A 25,538-nucleotide genomic window follows, 5' to 3' on the forward strand; every position below is an offset into this window, starting at 1 on the left:
CTTAGCACGGCATTTCATCCGCAGACCGATGGACAAGCCGAGCGTACTATTCAGACCTTGGAAGATATGCTACGCGCATGTGTGCTGGATTTCGATGGTAGTTGGGATGATCATTTACCGTTAATCGAATTTGCATACAATAATAGTTACCATTCTAGCTTTCAAATGGCTCCTTAAGAAGTTTTATATGGAAGAAAGTGTAGATCTCCAATTGGATGGTTTGAAACAGGAGAAGCACAATTAATAGGCCCCGAATTGATTCTGCAAGCGGTGGAAAAAGTTAAGGTGATCCGAGATCGATTATTAACAGCCCAAAGTCGCCAAAAGTCTTATGCAGACAATTGCCGACGAGACTTGGAATTTCAGGTTGATGATTGGGTATTTTTGAAAGTATCGCCAATGAAAGGGGTGATGAGATTTGGCAGGAGAGGGAAGCTAAGCCCTAGATATATTGGACCCTATAAAATTATCCGCAAGGTGGGTCATGTAGCCTATGAACTGGATTTGCCTCCGGAGCTTAAATCAGTTCATCCAGTCTTCCACTTTTTGATGCTCCGCAAGTGTGTTGGAGATCCCACGAAGATTGTCCCGGTAGATAATGTGCAAGTAACAGAAAAGCTAACCTATGAAGAAGTGCCCATTGTTATTCTAGACAGGCAAGTGCGAAGACTTCGAAATAAAGAGGTAGCTTCAGTCAAAGTCTTATGGAGAAACAACAATCAGGAAGAAATGACTTGGGAGGTGGAAGAGGGTATGAAGTCCAAGTACCCGCATTTGTTACAACCCCCAGAAGAGACTTAAAATGGAATGCCAACGATATGAGGTAAGTATGCAATAAATGAAGGGTAATAATTAGAGTATCTGAACACCCCTATTTCTATCATTACTGAGATATTATATCCCCTACTTTTGAGAGCTTTCGTAAGTCTTTCTTAGAATTTAATTGTGTTGTGGCCCTGTGAGGCAATGATATTATGGGTTGTTGTGACAGGATGGTAGTGCTGTATTACAGGGGAAACTCTGGCAGAATTTTCGTAGAATCCCGAGTGTTTAACATTTGAGGACGAATGTCCAAATGAGGGGAAGAGTGTTACACCTTGGAAATTTCCCCGTGAATGTACAACGAATAGACTAATGAAGAATACGAGTGTACGATGTTTTACTAAGAAGGGAATGATGTTTGATGACCCTAAGTAAGATTTCAAAGGCAATGGGGACAAGAGATAGGTTATGCTCCATAATGACTAATTATAGGTTTTGAAAATATGAAAAGTTGCAGATTTGCACTTTGGCCCAGTTGACCGTAAAGTGAAATACGGACCGTAAAGTGGTATACGGCCCTGTAAACCACCATGTCGTATTTCAACTCACAAAACTTCAAATTTCTGTCAAATGTTTAAATGGTTAAATACGACTTGGAATACGGACCGTAAATTGAAATACGACCCGTAAACTATGATCGTAAATCACCATGATCCTCAGCATACCTTTCTGATTTTGATATGCTCAAATAAGACCAAGATATACGGCCCGTAAACTGGAATACGGACCGTAAACTGGGTTTACGACCACTGTGCACTTCAGCTACTGTTCATTCCAGATTATGTTTTAAGTCATTAAAAGGAGACCCAAGCTCTATTAAATTCATTTCATCTTCATGATATTTCTCTATAGAATACTCTCTACTCTTCATCACAAGAAAATCAAGGGAAATCCATGATCAATAACATCAAACCCATGAGACAAAGTGCATGAAACCTAACTAAAGTTCATCTTTCTCAAGAAAACCCAAAGGAAGTGAAGTAGGGTTTTGGTGCTAGAGGAGAAACTCCACTCAAGACTTGTTCAACCATCATCTAAGGTAAGTTTCATGACTAAACCATGTTGTTTAAGGTATTTGAAGGTTAAGATACTTGAATTGTAGAAAGACATAGGAAATGGGTCATTAATGAGTGAATAGTGTCATGTTTGGATGGTAGTTGAATTGAATCATAAATGTTGGGGTGTAGTGATTATGAATAAGTTATAAATTATATTTAGGCCATGAAATTAGTATTATACACAAGGAAACGTGATAGTAAGCTATAACCATAAATGTTGACAAATTGAAGAGGAATGGTGGATTGTGGTCAATGTATATGAATGATGATTGTTGATTACAATATTGTGAATGTTGTTGTGAGAGTTTGGGAGTTGATATAGAACATGGTAAAAGTAGTGTGAACAAAGGAGGTGCTGCCTAATTTTCCCTAGCTTTAGAAAGCCCGTTCTTATAATTGCTTAGCTAATGACGATATAAATTCTCTTGAAGGTAGAACGTGTGCATTAAAGGAGAACACGCATGCGATAGCTTAGTTAAACATCAAAGGTATGTAAGGCTTATCCCTTCCTTCAAAGGCATGAATCTTTCAAGCTTTCTATGATCCTTCTATATGATGGAACTTATGAGCCCTTCAATATACTAAATTACATACGAGCATGATAATGATGATAATGAGTTAAAGTATAGAGGTTCGATAGTTCATGATATGATGATCACACAACGCTAAGAATGTCATTGTTGTTAACACTAACCTTATGCACTATTTCCTTCAAGGTGAGGCAAAGTACTCATAAATGTTCATAATATAATCGGGGGTTTACGACCTTACGTCACCCCGACATAGCCATGGTTGTCTTCAAAGTCTAATGTATGCTCCTAATGCTAAGTCATGATATGTTTACAAGATGATCAACAACGCTATCTTGTAATATGCCTATGTTATGTATGAAAATGCCAAGTTATGATAAGATTATGGTACGTTCATGGAATGTGAAATAGTGATTGGTAATGATTGATTATGTGATGATGAAATTCCACCGCGCCAGAATGGTCGGGCATTTTGTACTTCAGTAGAGGCTCGTAGATACACAGTGTGGGTTATGTGGTCTGGTAAAGTCACTATGGTATAATTGTATATATTATTTTGATAGCCTAAAGGGCTTATGTATATGAAACTATTTATGTTCACGAATGAAACATGACTTTCTTATGCTTTGAGTATAAAATCGATAAAAAAGTAGTTAATGAGCATGATGAGTAGTAGAACGAGCGGTGCTCGGTGGTTAGCCCCGGGTACCCGTTGCGGCCCCTAGCTGGGTCGCGAAAAAAGTGGTAACATAGCGGTTCAGTCCTAGCAAGTGTCTACGATCCGTGTCTAGTAGAGTCTTGTTTATGGTGTATTGCGCGCCACATCAATAAGCAAGAGGCTACAGGGCATTTAGGAAAAATGACCATCTTTCTTCTCATGAGATCGTGCGATAGAGCTGTGTAAAAGATTTTATCCTCCTTAATAGTGTGTTATGATTTCAGAATGCCGCCAAAAGGAAAGGCTACAGCCGCCCAGAAGGGCAAGACTATGGCAAAGAGGCGGGTAGAAAGAGAGCCTCCGATGAATATAGAAGAAGGCGAATCACATAATGAGGCCTTGTCTAATATTTCTTCTACCCCGCCTAATGTGGAAGAGCAAGGAGGAGCTCCAGCTCAAATCCCTCCATCGGTTGCTTCAGGTCAACAAATGACCGAGGCCATCCATTTATTGACACAACTGGTCGCCGCTCAGGCACAACGACAAAATGCCGGCCCAAGTGATCGGGCAGCAAGCACCAAAGCCCGTGATTTTATTGTTACGCCTTGAAAAATTCCCCGTACACGTACAGTGAATAGGTCGACGAAGGTCACGACGTATGCGATGTTTTGACGAGTAAGAAATGGTATTTGATGACCGTAAACCAGAAAAGCAAACCATATGTGGTGTATCGAATAAGAATAACGAGCAACGATTTGGTGATGGCATAATGATGTCTTAGAGACAAGTAATAACGTCCCTTAGGTTGGTATTAAAGTGTTAACCAAGTGCCAAGAAGGTTCCATAAGGATCGGAGATCAAACGAGTCGACGAGAACGAAAACGGAATCACTGGGCATTACACGGTCCAACCTACGGAACGTATAAGTTGTACCGGCCGTATACACTATTTCCTTCCAGGTGAGGTAGAATACTCATAGACGCTCCATAATGGAATCGGGGGTTCACGACCTTATGTCACCCCGATAGAGTATAATTGTCTTAAGTTTCCAGTCATGCATCATGATAATAGTATGATGAGATTATGATAAGTCTATGATATATACGTGATGTTATCACACCGCGCCTATATGGCCGGGCAGACACCGCTAAGGCGGGCAGCGTATACATCATGTCTAGATTGCATGGGCAGACACCACTAGTTGGCGGCATGAGATGGTACCCCGGACACGGGAGGCCGGACGCAGGCTAATGATTATCACACCGCACCCATATGGTCGGACAGCTTGTACATTTATGCATACATGATATGATGATGATTATGAGTAAGCCAACATGTGCTATTTCTTTTATAAGTAGATAGTCATATACAGTTGCTCCTTATTGATGCTTCATTTATCTCATTGATGTATTTTTGATATTTATGCCTCTCATACTCAGTACAATGTTCGTACTGACATCCATTTTCTTTGGATGTTGTGTTCATGCCCACAGGTAGACAGGGAGGTGATCTTGATCCAGACTCATAGGAGCCGGTAGTTGATTTGAGAGCACCCCATTATTCTGGAGGTGCCTTGATTATTTTTTCGTGTACATATGTATATTTTGGGCACGACAGGTTCTTGTCCCGTCCCTGTGTCTAGTACTCTAGTAGAGGCTCGTAGGTACGCAGTGTGGGTTACATGGTCTCACAAGATCACTACTGTATATATATATATTATGTTGACGGCCGAAAGGATTATGTATACAAAGTATTTATGTTCTCAAATGAAAAATGATTTTCTTATGATTGGAGTATGAATTTGATAAAAGGACGTTTAATAAGTATGATGAGCAGTAGAACGAGAGGTGCTTGGTGGTTAGCCCCGGGTACCCATCACTGCCCCTAGTCGGATCGTGACAAAAGTGGTATCAGAGCAGTTCAGTCCTAGGAAGTGTCTACGAGTCGTGTCTAGTATAGTCTTTTTTATGGTGTGTTGCACGCCACACTAACAAACAAGAGGCTACAAGGCATCTAGGAAAAAAGGACCATCTTTCATCTTAAGAGATCGTGCGATAGAGCCATGTTATAAGATTTTCTCATCCCTAATAGCGTGCTATGATTTCAGAAATGCCACCAAAAGGAAAAGCTACAGCCGCCCAGAAGGGCAAGACTACAACGAAAAGACGGGTAGAAAGAGAGCCTCCGATGAATGTCGAATAGGGCGAATCACATAATGAGGCCCCATCTAATACTTCCTCCACCCCGCCCAATGTAGAAGAACAAGGAGGAGCTTCAGCTCCAGTTCCTCCACCGATTTCTTCGGGTCAGCAAGTGGCCGAGGCCATTCATCTATTGACACAGTTGGTTGCCACCCAGACACAGCGGCAGAATGTGAGTTCAAGTGATTGGGCAGCTAGTAGCAGAGCCCGTGATTTTATGAGTTTGAATCCTCCGGAGTTTTTTGGGTCAAAGCCGGATAAAGACCCGCAAGGTTTTATTGATGAGATGCTGAGAACTTTGATATTTATTCATGCCTCCGAGACTGAATCTATGGAGTTGGCATCTTATAGACTCCTAGATATGGCGGTATTGTGGTACAACAATTGGCTAGCATCAAGGAAACAAAATGCGCCTCCTCCCGTGTGGCAAGAAGCCGAGCTAGAGCGGATAGGTTCTTAAATCTGAAGCAAGGAAATATGAGTGCTCGAGAGTATAGCCTTCAATTTAACTCCTTGGGTAGATATGCCCCGACTATGTTGGCCAATATGGGAGATAGAGTGCATCGCTTTGTGAGTGGCTTGGGGCCACATTTGTTCAAGGATTGTTTGATGGCTTCGTTGCAAGACGGGATGGATATTTCCCGAATACAAGCCCATGCCCAGAACTTAGAGGGATGACAGCAACCACAAAGAGGTGATCATGATATCGATAGAAGGCAAAGCAAGAGGGCCAGATCTATGGGGGAAGGCCGTGATTATAGAGGGGGATCAAGGCAGACATATTCTAGACACTCAGGCCAGTCGGTGACTAGCGCACCTCCACGATTTACAGGTAGGAGATCTGATCGCTCCTTTCGTTCAGGACAGGGTCAGAGTTTGAGGGCCTCAGATTCTCAGTTCAGGGAAGATTATAGTCAGACGAGACCCCCAGTACTACGATGCAGCCAGTGCGGTAGATTGCATTCCGGATAGTGTCGTCAAGGTTCAGATGCTTTCTATGCATGTGGCCAAGTTGGGCACATGATGCGAGATTGCCCGTCGATCAGTGGCTGGTTCATCTTCAGTGCGCCCGGTAGGGCCGACTCCCCAGATGTCAGTAGGTCGAGGTAGAGGCAGAGGGGGAGCATCTACTTCAGGTGCCACTCAGCCCCGTGTGTATGCTTTAGCCGGACGACAAGATCTTGAGTCCTCCCCAGATGTGGTTACAGGTACATTATCCATATTTTCCCATAATGTGTATGCCTTGATAGATCCGTGGTCTACTCTCTCTTATATTACCCCGTATGTTGCTGGTTGTATTGGAGTGAAACCTGAACCAATCAAACCTTTTGAGGTATCTACTCCGGTTGGTGATCCCGTGATAGCTAGACAAGTGTATAAAAATTGTGTACTTGTGATATGCAATCGTCAGACCAAAGCAGATTTAATTGAGCTGGAAATGCTAGATTTTGACGTGATTATGGGTATGGATTGGCTGGCCTCATGTTATGCTAGTGTTGAGTGCCGAATGAAAGTGGTTCGATTCCAATTTCTGGGAGAGCCTGTGCTTGAATGGAAGGGTAATACATCATCTACAAAAGGTAGGTTTATTTCCTACCTTAAGGCAAGAAAGATGATAGCTAAAGGCTATATTTATCATCTAGTCCGAGTTCATGACACCGAAGCAAAGTTGCCAATTTTCCAATCCGTTCCGATGGTGAATGAGTTCCCAGGTGCATTTCCAGATGAACTTCCAGGTCTTCCTCCAGAAAGAGAGATTGATTTCGCCATTGATGTGTTACCGGACACCAAGCCTATTTCTATTCCCCCTTACCGAATGGCTCCGGCAGAATTGAAAGAGTTAAAGGCAAGTTGAAAGATTTGCTTGAGAAGGGATTTATTTGACCCAGTTCATCACCGTGGGGAGCACCAGTCTTGTTCGTGAGAAAGAAAGATGGTTCCCTATGAATGTGCATCGATTATAGGCAATTGAATAAGGTGACAATAAAGAACAAATATCCTCTCCCAAGGATTGATGATTTATTTGATCAACTACAGGGTGCCAAGTGGTTTTCTAAAATAGACTTGAGATCGGGTTATTATCAAGTGAGAATTAAAGAAGGAGATATTCCAAAAACAGCTTTCAGAACAAGATATGCCTATTATGAATTCCGGGTGATGTCGTTTGGGCTAACTAACGCACCGGCGGTGTTCATGAATTTGATGAATAATGAATTCAGGCCACTCTTGGATTTATTCGTGATAGTATTCATTGATGATATTTTGGTATACTCTCGCACAGAATCAGAACATGCAGATCATTTACGTACTGTTCTTGGGATTCATCGAACTCGAGAATTGTATGCAAAATTTTCAAAGTGCAAGTTTTGGCTTAATTCTGTAACATTTTTGGGCCATGTTATTTCAGATGATGGTATTCGAGTTGATACTCAGAAAATTGAAGCTGTGAAGACTTGGCCAAGGCCTACAACGCCTACAGCAGTCCGTAGTTTTCTGGGATTGGCAGGGTACTATAGAAGATTCGTAGAGGGATTTTCCTGTATTTCAGACCCAATGATAAAGCTAACCTAGAAGTCAGTTAAATTTCAGTGGAATGATGCTTGTGAATGCAGTTTCCAAGAGTTGAAGGACAGATTAACTTCAGCCCCGATCTTAACACTCCAGAAGGGTCAGATGGTTATGTTGTATATTGTGACGCCTCCGGTGTTAGGCTAGGATGTGTTTTAATCCAGCACAGTAGAGTCATTGCTTATGCTTCGAGGCAGCTGCGGAAACATGAAAGGAACTATCCAACTCATGATCTCGAATTGGCTGGAATCATTCACACATTAAAAATGTGGAGACATTACTTGTATGGTGTGCATGTTGATATCTATACAGATCAAAAGAGTCTTCAGTACATTTTCAAACAGAAGGAGTTAAATCTGCGGCAGAGGTGGTGGTTAGAGTTTTTAAAAGATTACGATGTGAATATTTTATACAACCCCGAAAAAGCAAATGTAGTAGCTGATGTGCTTAGCCGCCTATTAATGGGCTATTTATGTGAAGTTCCTCCGGAAAAGAAAGAATTGATTCATGAGCTCCACCAACTAGCTAATCTTGGAGTACGTGTGATTGATTCAGGCAGTGAAGGGATTCGTATTAATGATCCCACAATTTCATCCCTATCTATGGAAATAAAAGAGCGTCGGTATGAAGATCCTCCATTGTGCCATTACAAAGACATAGCTCATGAAAAACAGAAGTCTTTATTTGAAGTTTCCATGGATGGAATTCTTAGATACCGGGGCAGGCTATGTATGCCGAATGTTGCAGAATTGCGCCGTCAAATTCTAGAAGAAGCCCATCACTCTCAGTATTCTATTCACCCAGGTGCAACAAAGATGTATCATGATCTCAAATTAAAATATTGGTGGGATGGCATGAAGAGAGACATAGCAGAATTTGTAGCCCAATGTCCAAATTGACAACAAGTGAAAATCGAACATCAAAAGCCAGGAGGATTACTGCAAGCAATGGAAATCCTTACTTGGAAATGGGAAGTAATCAATATCGAGGCAAGTATGATTCTATATGGGTGATTGTGGACAGATTAACAAAAGCAGCTCATTTACTTCCAGTCAAAACCACATACTCAGCAGAAGATTATGCGAGGTTGTATCTCAAAGAAATTGAGCGACACCATGGTGTACCGATATCCATTATCACAGATAGAGGATCACAATTTACAGCCAAGTTCTGGAAGTCTTTTCAAGAAGGTTTAGGCACCCAAGTGAAACTTAGCACGACATTTCATCCGCAGACTGATGGATAAGCCGAACGTACTATTCAGACCATGGAGGATATGCTAAGAGCATGTGTTTTAGACTTTGGTGGTAGTTGGGATGATCATTTACCTTTGATTGAGTTTGCATATAACAACAGCTACCATTCCAGTATCCAAATGGCTCCGTATGAAGCATTATATGGAAGGAAGTGTAGGTCCCCAATCGGATGGTTTGAAATGGGAGAACTACAGCTAATAGGCCCTGAATTGATTCAGCAAGCAGTAGAAAAAGTCAAGGTGATCCGAGATCGATTGTTGATAGCCCAAAGTCGCCAAAAATCTTATGCGGACAACCGCCGGCGAGACTTGGAATTTCAGGTTGATGATTGGGTATTTGTGAAAGTGTCGCCAATGAAAGGGGTGATGAGATTTGCAAGAAAGGGAAGTTAATTCCTCGATACATTGGACCCTATAGAATTATCCGCAAGGTGGGTCATGTATCCTAGGAATTGGACTTGCCTTCAGAGCTTGAATCGGTTCATCCAGTTTTCCACGTCTCAATGCTCTGCAAGTGTGGTGGAGATCCTATGAGGATTGTGCTGATAGATGATGTTCAAGTGACGGAGAAGCTAGCATATGAAGAAGTGCCTATTGCCATCTTATACAGGCAAGTACGAAGACTTCGAAACAAGGAAGTAGCTTCAATCAAAGTCTTGTGGAGAAACAACAACCGAGAAGAAATGACTCGGAAAGCGGAAGAGAAAATGAAATCCACAAACCCGCATTTATTCCAACCCCCAGGAGAGATTCAAGATGAAACACTAACAATATGAGGTATGTACCCTTCCTTTTCATGCTTTGGTCGTGTGTGGCCATAAATGTGTTGATATTGTGTTGTAGCCCTGTGAGGCAATATTATTATGGGTTGTTGTGACAGGATGGTAATGCCTTATTACAGGCAAAACTCTGGCAAAATTATTGTAGAATTCCCGAGTGTTTAACATTCGAGGACGAACGTTCCAAAAGGGGAGAAGAATGTTACACCTTGGGAAATTCCCCGTTAGCATACAGTGAATAGGCTAGCGAATATCACGACGTATAAGATGTTTCGATAATTAAGAAGTAGCCTTTGATGATCCTAATTGAGATTTAAGACATTTAACGAAAAGGAAGAAGGTTATCAAGGAAAGCAAAGGATATGTTGCGTGTCGGGTAAGAATTATGGGTGATGAGTTAATGATGGCGTAATGACATCTAGAGAAGAGTAATAATGTCCCTTATATTGGTATTGAGGTGTTAAACAAGTGTCAAGAAGGTTCCATAAGGATTGGAGATCAAACGAGTCGACGGGAATGAAATCGGAACAGCTGGGCATTATACGGCCCAACATACTGGCCGTATAAATTATATTGGCCGTATGTTAGGCCGTATAATTATCCAAGAGGGGCATCACTCACTGGGCCAAACATACGGCCAAACATACGGCCCGTATAAATTGTACGGACCATATGTTGGTTCGTATATGTTGGTCGGGACTGATTTCAAGAATTAATATAAGGACCCCTCCCTCATTAATTCATTTCATTTTGCACTCTCCTCTCTTCAAGAAACCTCTAGTACACTCTCCATTATTCATCCACAATAAATCAAGGGAAAACCATGAGCAACTATACCAAATCCACAAAATCAAGTGTATGAAACCTAACAAAAGTTCATCTACACCAAGAAAACTCAAGGGAAGTGAGTTAGGGTTTTGGTGCAAGAAGAGAAGTTCCACTCAAGGGTTTTTCATCCATCATCTAAGGTGAGTTTTATGATCATTCTTGGTTGTTTAAGGTATTGAAAGTTAAAAACACTTGGATTGTAGAAAGATATAGGAAATGGGTCATGAATGTGTGAATAGTGACATTGTTGGGTAAAAGGTTTGGATTGAATCATGGTTATTGGTATATTGTGATTGTAAATATGTTATGAATTACATTTAGAACACGTAATAAGTATTATATGTGAGAAAATGCGATAATGAATTATGACCATGATTATGGAGAAATCGTAGTTAAATGGCGAAATGCGGATAATGTAGATGAAGGATGATTGTTGTCTATTATATTGTGAGCGTTGTTATGAATGTTTGGGAGTTGATATAGAATATGGGGAAAGTAGTATAAACAAAGGAAATGCTGCCCGATTTCCCCTAGAAATAGTAACACGTTTTTATAGTCGATTAGCTAATGTTCATGCGACTTCTCTTGAAGGTAGAGACGTGGGCATCGAAGGAGAACAAGCAAGCGATAGATTAGTTAAACGTAAAAAGGTATGTGAGGCTAGTCCTTTCTTTCTATGGCATGAATCCTATAGCATGACTTTTCTTTCCTCTTCATGATTCTCCTACATTCCGGAAAACGATGAGTCTATGTTCATGAATAGCTATATGAGATAAGAGATATGTTATGAGCCTACTAATGATGATGATGAGCTTGAACCTAAATATTCTAGAGTTAATGATGTCGTTTGTTGTATAGACTCACCTTATACACTATTTCCTTCCAGGTGAGGCAGAATACTCATAGACGCTCCATAATGGAATCGGGGGTTCACAACCTTATGTCACCCCGATAGAGTATAATTGTCTTAAGTTTCCAGTCATGCATCATGATAATAGTATGATGAGATTATGATAAGTCTATGATATATACATGATGTTATCACACCGCGCCTATATGGCCGGGCAGACACCGCTAAGGCGGGCAGCGTATACACCATGTCTAGATGGCATGGGCAGACACCACTAGTGGGCGGCATGAGATGGTACCCCGGACATGGGAGGCCGGACGCAGGCTAATGATTATCACACCGTACCCATATGGTCGGACAACTTGTACATTTATGCATACATGATATGATGATGATTATGAGTAAGCCAGCATGTGCTATTTCTTTTATAAGTAGACAGTCATATACAGTTGCTCCTTATTTATGCTTCCTTTATCTCATTGATGTATTGTTGATATTTATGCATCTCATACTCAGTACAATGTTCGTACTGACGTTCTTTTTCTTTGGACGTTGTGTTCATGCCCATAGGTATACAGGGAGGTGATCTTGATCCAGATTCATAGGAGCCAGTAGCTGATTTGAGAGCACCCCATTATTCCGGAGGTGCCTTTATTATTCTTTCGTGTACATATGTATATTTTGGGCACGACGGGATCCTGTCCCGTCCTTGTGTCTAGTGTTCTAGTAGAGGCTCGTAGGTACGCAATGTGGGTTACATGGTCTCAAAAGGTCACTACTGTATATATATATATATATATATATATATATATATATATATTATTTTGATGGCCGAAAGGCTTATGTATACAAAAGTATTTATGTTCTCAAATGAAAAATGATTTTCTTATGATTGGAGTATGAATTTGATAAAAGGACGTTTAATAAGTATGATGAGTAGTAGAACGAGAGGTGCTCGGTGGTTAGCTCCGGGTACCCGTCACGGCCCCTAGTCGGGTCGTGACAGATTTAATGGTTGATTTGGTTGTGGGTGGTGAAATTTGTGGTTAATTTTTTTATTTTGTGGTGGTGGGTTTGATGGTAGGTTTGACGGTGATGATGGATATGGTGGTGGTGAAATTGGTGGTGGCAAATTTGGTGGTGGCGGATATGGTTGTGGTGAAATTGGTGGTGGGGGTGGTGGCAGATATGGTGGTTCTAGTAAAATGGGTGGTGAGATGGTTTAATGATTGAGAAGATGTAATTATTGGAGGATTTTATGGTTAATTAGAAATTAATTAGGGTACATATAATTAACAATAGGAAATCAAATGAATAAATAAAAGGAAAAGAACATAAAATTAAAATTTAAAAGATATCCAACGTGGTGTTGACGTGTCGCTGATGTGACAACGAGTGTATCACACCTCCCTTTATGCAACTGGTTATATGTGTATTGAGGTGGTAATAAATTCAGTTTTTAGATGTTCAGGTGTGTAATAGGTCGCCTGTATAGTTTGAGTGTGAACTCGACATTTTGGGTATAGTTTGGGGTGGATTTTATGTATTTTGCCAAAAATTAACTCATTTAGAATAATTGTGTCTACTATTATTTCATCTTTATTGTTTCACATTTTTACTAAGTTTACTTTTAATACTACACTAGTTTCTTGACACGTGCGTTGCACGTATATGCCAAATGATATAGTACGTTATTTTATAATAATACCAATATAGCTTTGAGTAAATACTTATACATAATAATAATAATATACTTGTAGTGCAGGGCTTATGACAAAAGGTTATATCATACAAATAGCTAAATATTACACTACCAAGTATGGTCCACAAATGAAAAATGAGAAATATTATTATGCACTTCCTCCTAAGTGCTCAAACATCTTAAACATGAAAAATCATTACCAACATCATTTACATCAAGGTAAATGCATAACTGAAGATTAACTTTCCGAGATGCCTATTATTTAAGAAGAGTTTTTCTGTGTGAGAAACAGGGTCAAAGATGATCTATAGGCACTAATCAATATAATTGTGGGCCTTGCGAGTTCTCTTACATGATATAAGGTTAGTGATACACTCTTTCAATACTTTGGGATAAATAACTTGAATCTCATAATGAAAATTTTCTATGCACGTCGAGCTCTCTTTTAAATACGCTTTTGGAGGTGACATAAAGCATGCAACTTTGCACAAAAACGATAGGATGCTGGAGACCAAAGGAAACAAAAGATGTGGACTAAAAGGTAATGTGTGGGGATAAAGATTAAATTGTTAATTTCACTTTTCTGAAGATGTTGGACTTGCACATCAATTCAAAATAAAATTATATTTGATACAATAGTAAATCAGTAAGTAAAGAATAAAAAAAAATTGTTCTAAACAAAAACCAAAATTTGAAAAAGCTTGTTGTAATTAATAAACACAAAATTTTGTAAGAAAACGATTAACTCAAGCCCAATGGTAACTCCACTTATGAGTAAAACCTCCCAATATATGTGATTAAAGGAGCCAAATTTTCTTAAAAGAGACAATGTAGAACATCTTACGACGAAACAATCCATCACCCATGTACTCACAATAAATAATGAATACTCCACCTCCACATACTTATACTGTTAGAGGACCTACCATATATTTGGTGAGATTTCTCAAAACGTTGTGGGATTCGAACACCACTCTTGTCAAAATATTTTTTTAAAAAAAGGAAAAAACTGCAATAACCTCATGTTTATGTAAGACCTGACTCTAAATTACTTTATGATTTTGACGATATAACCATTATTAAACCATTAACTTCTATTAAAAAAGATGTGTTGCTTTTGAGACTTAGTGTCGCTAAATTCTTTAGATTTAAGCATGACATGATGCAATAACGGGCTAATGACAATATGATAGTAATAGAAATTTTGACCAGCTACAAGTAGGAAAACGTTGGGGTCGTTTGGTACACAGACTTAATTATTACGGAATTATAATTCCCGGATTATAATCTCGGGACTAATTTATCCCATCTAGGAGATGGGATAAAATAATCCCAAGGTTAATAGGATAAGGTGGGATATCCATCCTTAAGATTGTGTTTCATTTTACTCTGTTTGGTAGAAGGTATAAATGTATACCTTCTACCAAACATGATACATAATTAATACCAAAATTAGTACTGGGATATTGTCACGCCCCGAACCGTGGCCTGGGCGTAAGACGGCACTCGGTGCCTGACTGCATGTGACCGAGCGAACCACATGGCTTGCAGAACCATCATGAGGCATACATGAGCGGAAATATAACGTGAAGTGCATGATGAGCTTTTATAAAATATAGTAAGTCAAAATATTAAACATAAATACTTGATTAAGTCATGAATGCGGAAAATATCATAAGTGAGCCAAATCGGCTAACCAACTCTGAAGTCTAATGTCACGACCCAGCCCCGTGGGCCGCGACTGGCGCCCTACTTGGGCACCCAGACAGACAAACATATCAAATCGTATCACATTTTAGCACAACCATATCCATATATATAACAAAAGCCGACAAGGCTGTCAAATGGCACAACGGCCCAAAACACATATACAAACGCACGCCGACAAGGCTGCCATAACGAATAGAGTCATATAAACACAACTGAGCAGAAGTAGGCACACACACCCACAAATAAGTCTACAGACCTCTAAACAGACCAAACGAATCATATGGCGGGACAGGGCCCCACCGTACCCCTGAACAAATACATATACACATAGCGAACAATTATATACCAAAATGTATGCTCTGAAATGAGAAGAGCACTCCAAACAGCAGAAGGGGATGTCCTAAACGGAAGGATCACCAAACTGTGCGTCTGTACCTGCGGGCATGAAACGCAGCCCCCGAAGAAAGGGGGTCAGTACGAAATATGTACTGAGTATGCAAAGCAGAATATACAGAAAAACAAACCTGAGACATAAACGAAACAGAAGTGCCGAACATAAGTGCAAATCCAATCATATCAAAATGTTTAGTTTCAAATATGTAAGTCATGCATAGGGTACAGAAGAATATGGTCGCCCGCCCGTCGATGGCGCCATAACACAGCATAACACCAGAAAGTTTCAAATCTCTGTATCCCCGTCACATATCACCTCACAACATAACGCCATACACAGCATAACACCAAATATAAGTGGAACACGACCCTCTTTTGCGAGTAGCTCGGTGACCCATAAACACAGCATAACTCCAGAGTATATCAAAATGCGCACGATAACAGAACCGGCCCGGGACTCGGCGAAAGGAATAGCAGAATGCACGAATAGAGTCGTGAGTAGTCATATGCATAAAATCAATATCATAAATTCAAACATAAGCAAAATGATCATATTTGAAAATCGAAATAATAGTCTTAACAAATTCTTTCAAAAGCTCCCGAATTTCATAAAGGGAAGTCGCGGGACCCACGGACGGGAATTTACCCAAGTCGGGCCCGCTTATGGAAAACACACTCGTTATACGTAAAGTAAACTTTTATAAAAATATATTGTAACAATCCGAGCACTTATGTGAAAGATATGGCATTCGGAAATTTTGAAGTTCTTTAAAGTGAAACATTTTTGCGCAAAGTTCGAAAAGCGATTTTTCGAATACATAAAGGTTCATATTTCATCAAATCATACATAAGAGTGCCAAAGAACATATACGGATCATAACATGCTCGGATTTCGGATTTGGAATTTTCCTTAAGGCTCTAATTTAGCCTATGAAAACTAAGACATGCCAAAAAGAAAGGAAGTTGCCTTGCATACCTGTCAGCGACTATTCATGAATCCTTTTCGCCTCGTCTCCCCTTTAGCCTATTTATAAAAGTAACGTTATCGTTAGTAACTATATTTTCTAGTCCACAATTCTATAACCCATTTCTTATTGAACCTATATTTTAGTTTATAAATCCTCGTTTAGGGTTTTCTATTATCTAAAAATCTAGCGAAAATGCGGCAGCACTTCTCCTATAATTCGTACTGCAATCCAACTCCCAAACAGCTCACAATATATATACAATGTCGTCAACAACAATATTCACGAGCTGTATTCCAAAAATTCCATCCACAACAACTTTCTAAATTATTCCACATGATCATAAGCAACAACAACAATTACAATCTCCTTTAGCCCTTTTTGAACTCAAACATCAATACCAAAGAATATACACCAAGATAGCCCAATATATGCTTTGTGGACTAACTTATATACTTCCTTCTTCCAAATTCTTAAGGCATATCAATACACGACAACAACATCATCTAATATCCATGTACAAGAAAACTATCTAATATCACAAGTTTTAAAACATGCCATAAGATCAATACAAGTTCTAGCATGACTTAAGCTCTTCTTTCAAAAATTCAACATCCATCGAGTTGTATAAAGACCAAACAATCTCAAGAACATGTAGGAGGAATGAAATCTTACCTCAATAATTGGAAGGAAAGCCTTACTAGCAAGCTTGACCTCTTAAAATTCTTGCTGGAAATTACAACTTTTCTTTATAAAGGATGAAGTTACTAAGGGCTCCAAATGCACTACATCCATGAGCAGCTGCTACTAAGGGCTTTATTCAAGGATTATAAGAGTTGATAGAACGTTGCTGCCCCCAAACAGAAAATATTACGTTTCTTCTTCTAATACCTATACTGCTATTATAGAATCTGAAAATGACATTGCTTGCTGCCCTTTGTGGTAGCTGCATTGATACATATAGGTTTCATTGCTGCCTCCACTCCATTTGATGAATAGCTTAAATTCAAGTTGAGGTGCCTTAAAAGAGTTGTTGTACGTTTATTCATCTTCAACGAGAATTGATAAAGTAAAGATATAAGTTTAAAAGTAATTGTATTGCCATTACGTTGAACATGCTTGCTGCTAGCTTAAAGGAATAGACTTTGCAAGTTGAAAACTCAACAAACTATGTTTCTTTTATTTATTGGAATGTGGGGCCCACCCTTAATGATTATAAATCATAAAACTATTTTAACACTGCCACCAAATATGTATATGAAGAATGAGTCATTTCTACCTTTATTCAATGTCTCCCAGTGGAAAGGGGTCTTTCCCACTTATCCATTTAATTTCAAAAAATAATTATGGTGCTGGACACTTAGCAAAAGATCAAATTTCCTTTCCTCTCAAAAACTAACTTTTTTTTTTTATAATAAATGGACCTAGAAGTACTACCTGAAATGTTTTGTTGTCTTCCACTCAAAGAAAATCCAAATGAATTATATCCTTTATTTTATATAGGAACAAGGATATGCCTCCACCTCATTAATCCACTACTTGGGTTTGTCCCCCTTAATTATTATCTCTTAATTGGTGACTAAAATATTTCTACGTAGCTGATATTAAGCCACCCCAAATTGGACCATATCTCATTATTAATAAATATCCACCATCCTAGTAAAATGAGCAACCATCATAATTAATTTCTTGATCATGGTTTACTTAAACATGAACCACTTTTAACACACTTCATATATTTATTATCATAATAATGCGGTATAACTCTAGTCCATAGCCTCTTTACACATACTCCAAATATTATTATCAATCACCGTCGTCACATTTTTTTGTCTTAAATAATTTTAGGACTTCATTCCTTCTATACACCGAGCTCTTGATTTTCATCCTTGGATATGATCGAATTCTCCGGGCTCGAGTAGATTTGCTCCTGTCGGACGATTAAATTTTCTAGTCCAAAAATACGGGATGTAACATCCTCCCCCCCTTAGGAACATTCGTCCTCGAATGTTACATTAGTTTTGTATAAGCATACTTAACCTTTCACCCTTCCTAGTCAATCTTATCCTTCATAACCTCACAGCCTGTCTTACTAATACATTCGCATCCGTCACAATTCTTTTTCTTCTATAATCTTGTCTTAATCATACTATTACTTCTTTTAACTATAAACTCGTCATAATTTATCCCTGCTTATCAATTCAGTCGGTACCTCATATAATACCGTAATAAAATTTTCCAGCCTTTTCTAAATCATCTCTTATTATCACAAACCCTTCCAAATTGCCCTAGCATTTCCTTTTTACTATATTGATATCGATCTCATAATTACTATTACCATCAATTCAACGATTAACTTATTTCTCGCAGTCAACTACACTCACCACTTAGTCAACTCTTATCATTACCGTTGACACGGCCTTTCAATACATATTACGAACTAATATCTCATTCCTTTTATACTTGTGGAAAATTTTAGCAGAGTTCCCTTTGTATTTCCTTACTATCCCAGAACCTGCACGCAGGAAATACCAACAATGCCTCACAGGGCCAACATATATATATATATATATATATATACACATCATATCATATCATAGCCACACAGGGCTCCCAATATTAACAACAGTATGAAAATGATGGACTTACCTCGTATGTCCAATCCAAACTGCACCTGTTACACTTTCCTGTTTACTTTCCCTTTCAATCTTTAACTTTACATTTCGATCGTACTTCAAATACCTTACCCGACGTACATCCTTCGTACCGTTGCTTACCTATGTACTTTGTAACTTCCAATATCATTAGTCACTTTCTTCTGTCGATGTCGTTCTACTGCTCAAACCAAGGGTTAGTAGAAAGGAATTTCATATCTTATGACTGAGCTCTATCGCACGATCTAAGATCCAAAGAAAGGTAACACCCTAAATGTCCTGTAGCTTCCTGTTTATAGATGTGGTGCACAACACACCGATAAACAAGACTCTACTAGACACGGTCTGTAGACATCCCAAGGACAAACTGCTCTGATACCACTTCTGTCACGACCCAGCCCCGTGGGCCGCGACTGGCGCCCTACTTGGGCACCCAGACAGACAAACATATCAAATCGTATCACATTTTAGCACAACCATATCGATATATATAACAAAAGCCGACAAGGCTGTCAAATGGCACAACGGCCCAAAACACATATACAAACGCACGCCGACAAGGCTGCCATAATGAATAGAGTCATATAAACACAACTGAGCAGAAGTAGGCACACACACCCACAAATAAGTCTACAGACCTCTAAACAGACCAAACGAAGCATATGGCGGGACAGGGCCCCACCGTACCCCTGAACAAATACATATACACATAGCGAACAATTATATACCAAAATGTATGCTCTGAAATGAGAAGAGCACTCCAAACAGCAGAAGGGGATGTCCTAAACGGAAGGATCACCAAACTGTGCGTCTGTACCTGCGGGCATGAAACGCAGCCCCCGAAGAAAGGGGGTCAGTACGAAATATGTACTGAGTATGCAAAGCAGAATATACAGAAAACAAACCTGAGACATAAACGAAATAGAAGTGCCGAACATAAGTGCAAATCCAATCATATCAAAATGTTTAGTTTCAAATATGTAAGTCATCCATAGGGTACAGAAGAATATGGTCGCCCGCCCGTCGATGGCGCCATAACACAGCATAACACCAGAAAGTTTCAAATCTCCGTATCCCCGTCACATATCACCTCACAACATAACGCCATACACAGCATAACACCAAATATAAGTGGAACCCGACCCTCTTTTGCGAGTAGCTCGGTGAACCATAAACACAGCATAACTCCGGAGTATATCAAAATGCGCACGATAACAGAACCGGCCCGGGACTCGGCAAAAGGAATAGCAGAATGCACGAATAGAGTCGTGAGTAGTCATATGCATAAAATCAATATCATAAATTCAAACATAAGCAAAATGATCATATTTGAAAATCGAAATAATAGTCTTAACAAATTCTTTCAAAAGCTCCCGAATTTCATAAAGGGAAGTCGCGGGACCCACGGACGGGAATTTACCCAAGTCGGGCCCGCTTATGGAAAACATACTCGTTATACGTAAAGCAAACTTTTATAAAAATATATTGGAACAATCCGAGCACTTATGTGAAAGATATGGCATTCGGAAATTTTGAAGTTCTTTAAAGTGAAACATTTTTGCGCAAAGTTCGAAAAGCGATTTTTCGAATACATAAAGGTTCATATTTCATCAAATCATACATAAGAGTGCCAAAGAACATATACGGATCATAACATGCTCGGATTTCGGATTTGGAATTTTCCTTAAGGCTCTAATTTAGCCTATGAAAACTAAGACATGCCAAAAAGAAAGGAAGTTGCCTTGCATACCTGTCAGCGACTATTCATGAATCCTTTTCGCCTCGTCTCCCCTTTAGCCTATTTATAAAAGTAACGTTATCGTTAGTAACTATATTTTCTAGTCCACAATTCTATAACCCATTTGTTATTGAACCTATATTTTAGTTTATATATCCTCGTTTAGGGTTTTCTATTATCTAAAAATCTAGCGAAAATCCGGCAGCACTTCTCCTATAATTCGTACTGCAATCCAACTCCCAAACAGCTCACAATATATATACAATGTCGTCAACAACAACAACAATATTCACGAGCTGTATTCCAAAAATTCCATCCACAACAACTTTCTAAATTATTCCACATGATCATAAGCAACAACAACAATTACAATCTCCTTTAGCCCTTTTTGAACTCAAACATCAATACCAAAGAATATACACCAAGATAGCCCAATATATGCTTTGTGTACTAACTTATATACTTCCTTCTTCCAAATTCTTAAGGCATATCAATACACGACAACAACATCATCTAATATCCATGTACAAGAAAACTATCTAATATCACAAGTTTTAAAACATGCCATAAGATCAATACAAGTTCTAGCATGACTTAAGCTCTTCTTTCAAAAATTCAACATCCATCGAGTTGTATAAAGACCAAACAATCTCAAGAACATGTAGGAGGAATGAAATCTTACCTCAATAATTGGAAGGAAAGCCTTACTAGCAAGCTTGACCTCTTAAAATTCTTGCTGGAAATTACAACTTTTCTTTATAAAGGATGAAGTTACTAAGAGCTCCAAATGCACTACATCCATGAGCAGCTGCTACTAAGGGCTTTATTCAAGGATTATAAGAGTTGATAGAACGTTGCTGCCCCCAAACAGAAAATATTACGTTTCTTCTTCTAATACCTATACTGCTATTATAGAATCTGAAAATGACATTGCTTGCTGCCCTTTGTGGTAGCTGCATTGATACATATAGGTTTCATTGCTGCCTCCACTCCATTTGATGAATAGCTTAAATTCAAGTTGAGGTGCCTTAAAAGAGTTGTTGTACGTTTATTCATCTTCAACGAGAATTGATAAAGTAAAGATATAAGTTTAAAAGTAATTGTATTGCCATTACGTTGAACATGCTTGCTGCTAGCTTAAAGGAATAGACTTTGCAAGTTGAAAACTCAACAAACTATGTTTCTTTTATTTATTGGAATGTGGGGCCCACCCTTAATGATTATAAATCATAAAACTATTTTAACACTGCCACCAAATATGTATATGAAGAATGAGTCATTTCTACCTTTATTCAATGTCTCCCAGTGGAAAGGGGTCTTTCCCACTTATCCATTTAATTTCAAAAAATAATTATGGTGCTGGACACTTAGCAAAATATCAAATTTCCTTTCCTCTCAAAAACTAACTTTTTTTTTTTTTTATAATAAATGGACCTAGAAGTACTACCTGAAACGTTTTGTTGTCTTCCACTCAAAGAAAATCCAAATGAATTATATCCTTTATTTTATATAGGAACAAGGATATGCCTCCACCTCATTAATCCACTACTTGGGTTTGTCCCCCTTAATTATTATCTCTTAATTGGTGACTAAAATATTTCTACGTAGCTGATATTAAGCCACCCCAAATTGGACCATATCTCATTATTAATAAATATCCACCATCCTAGTAAAATGAGCAACCATCATAATTAATTTCTTGATCATGGTTTACTTAAACATGAACCACTTTTAACACACTTCATATATTTATTATCATAATAATGCGGTATAACTCTAGTCCATAGCCTCTTTACACATACTCCAAATATTATTCTCAATCACCGTCGTCACATTTTTTTGTCTTAAATAATTTTAGGACTTCATTCCTTCTATACACCGAGCTCTTGATTTTCATCCTTGGATATGATCGAATTCTCCGGGCTCGAGTAGATTTGCTCCTGTCGGACGATTAAATTTTCTAGTCCAAAAATACGGGATGTAACATCTAACATGACATTTGTCTTGTCTATGAAACCTCTAACATGAGTCTGAAAAACACGTAACATACTTGCTGGGACAAGGCCCCCAGCATACCTTTAGATGCAAAACTAGATAAAGAAAGATAATGCCTAAACCCCGAATGAGATGGGGCCCACCAATAAACTGGTACGTGCAGATCCTAATGAGCAGAGGCATCGTCCTGTAAATCCGTACCTGCATCGTGAAATGCAGCCCCCGAGCAATAAAAGGGGACGTCAGCACATTGAATGTACTGGTATGTAAAGCAACTGAAAGAAATAACATGGGACATAGAATAACATGATAAGAACCGAAACTGAGAACCTGGACATGAACATGAGCATTAGCATGGGTATATATATATATATATATGATATAAGCAACACATGATAAGTAGGGAGAGCATTTCATAAACCGACACGTGATATCACCACGTGGGTACGTGGAGTCTGGTACCTCGCCGGATCAGCAGAGCCCTCATACCTTGCTAGGGTATAAGGTGGTAACGTGCCTGATGGATCCATTCAGTGTAAAATTAAGGTATCGTTCTAACTGGGCGGAGCGATCCTTGTCCTACGGTGGCTACGTAGTTTCAGGCTATCTGAGCCTTCTCGGTAATTCGTGCAACTCCCAAAAACATGAACATAATATAGTTGGCTAAGAAGCCCATGATTTTCGTGAAATAACTTGTAAATAACTTGTAATCATGATATCACGAAGTAACTTGTAACATAGCTTGTATCATGGTTTCATGAGATAACTTGTAGCATGGTTTCATGAAATAACTTGTATTTAGCATGTATATTTCTTGTATCATGGCATGAAGTAATTATATGATTTAATTGCATGAAAACTTGTAGACATATAGGATATTCATGAAATAATCATTCTTAGTCAAAAACATGCATGCAAGAACCCATGGAATACAAAATATGGGTTTTCATAGATTACAGAAAAATTCTCAATAATCATAATGAGTATCAAGAACACAATGATAGAATAATAGCAATTCAAACATAATATAGTCAAAGACATGGACCTAGGGTTATCATGAGCATAGTATAGAATAGAAACCCTAGTTTTGTAAAGTTTCATACTTTATGGATTAGTAGACGTGGGGAAGAACAATGATGTTCCCACATGTAGATAGTAACTCTACATACCTGGTAATGCTCCAAACTTGAATTAAAGACTTTAACTTTGAAGAAGATTTCCAAAATCTTGAATCTTGAACCTTGAGATGGGTTATCTTGAAAACCCTAGGTTAGGAATGATGATTCTTGTTTAGATTACAAGGATATATATTAGAATTGACTTGGAATGATTAGAATAGGAGTACCTTAGTGTTCTTGATGATGGGAGAGAATAGAAGGTCGTTCTAGGGCTTGGGGGTGTGAAGAATGAAGTAAAAAAGCCTTAAAATGAAGTTTTAAAATTGTTATCGGACCCATTTTACGCCCTATTTTACGGCCCATAAAAATTTTACGGACCGTATATCCCACCGTAAATCAAATACAGTGATTTGGGCTTTCTGGACCAATTTTACGACCTAAATATACGGCCCGTATAATTTTCACGGCCCGTATATTCCACCGTAAATCGACAGAACACAGTTTTAGTAAAACGGGCATAACGTTTTGTACAGATGTCTGTTTGACCTCAATAATATACCGTTGAAAGGTATTTCAAAGATATACAACTTTCAAGAAGGAGATTTTCCCAAATTCCTTACAAATTTTTCTGTATACTCATTTTAATTGAGACATGGTGCAAACTCACTTGAAAACACGCTCCGTAGGGTAGCTTCCGACTTTCCGTTGCTCAAGGACTCTTCTCATGTCTTGATTGGGTTTCAAACACCATTTATACACTACTCAAATTGGGTTCATTATACCCCCGTCTTATGAGTCAAATCTTAGTCCGAATGCACGAGGTGTTACAATATCTCCCCCTTGGGATCATTCGTCCTCGAATGATGGGTCATGGTTAAGAATGTGGCTGGACATAACTTGAATACATGAACGTGAATAAACATGAGATAGAACATGGAAAGCTGACATGACATAGTTTCATGAAAACATGAGTGCTAAAACATGAGACATGAATAGAGAATACATGCACTTGAACATGAAACGTGAGGCATGAATACATAAGGGACATGGCATGAATACTAAAGGTATTTACCTTGAAGTCTATCTGCTTGCTCTTCAAACAAGTGAGGATATCTGGATTTCATGTCTTTTTTCGGCTTCCCATGTAGCCTCTTCAACTTTTTGGCTCCTCCATAAGTCCTTTACTGAGGCTACTTCCTTAGTTCTCAACTTGCGAACTTGACGATCAAGAATGGCTACGGGGATCTCCTCATAGGTGAGGCCATCCTTAACAGTAATAGTATCAGCAGGAACAACCAACGATGGGTCTCTTACACACTTCCTCAACATGGATACATGGAACACTGGGTGAACAACAGCCAACTCTTGTGGCAACTCAAGTTCATAAGCTACTAGACCGACCTTACGTGAAATTCTGTAAGGTCGAATATATCTGGGAGTAAGCTTTCCTTTCTTCCCAAATCTCATAACATCCTTCATAGGTAAGACTTTAAGGAATACCCAATCATTAACTTGAAACTCTAAGTCCCTTCGCCTCACATCTATGTATGACTTCTGGCGACTCTGAGCCATTTTCAAATGCTCTTGAATCAAATTGATTTTCTCCATCGCCTGATAGACCAAATCTGGCCCTAACAACTCTGCTTCACCAACTTCAAACCAACCAATTGGTGACCTACACCTTCGCCCATACAGAGCATCAAATGGTGCCATC

The 25,538-nt window shown here is 38.9% G+C and overlaps 1 long non-coding RNA gene across 1 annotated transcript; it reads right to left on the minus strand.

Moving 5' to 3' along the window:
- Positions 1 to 15,147: 15,147 nt before the first annotated feature.
- LOC132599724 (uncharacterized) lies at positions 15,148 to 17,715 on the minus strand. Its single transcript, XR_009566971.1, has 3 exons — positions 16,995 to 17,715; positions 16,331 to 16,378; positions 15,148 to 15,396 (listed from the first exon to the last, which is right to left on the minus strand). It is a non-coding gene; the product is annotated as an uncharacterized LOC132599724 (long non-coding RNA).
- Positions 17,716 to 25,538: the final 7,823 nt, after the last annotated feature.

This window comes from Lycium barbarum, chromosome 6 (assembly GCF_019175385.1).
Source record: "Lycium barbarum isolate Lr01 chromosome 6, ASM1917538v2, whole genome shotgun sequence".
Classification (NCBI taxonomy): Eukaryota; Viridiplantae; Streptophyta; class Magnoliopsida; order Solanales; family Solanaceae; genus Lycium; species Lycium barbarum.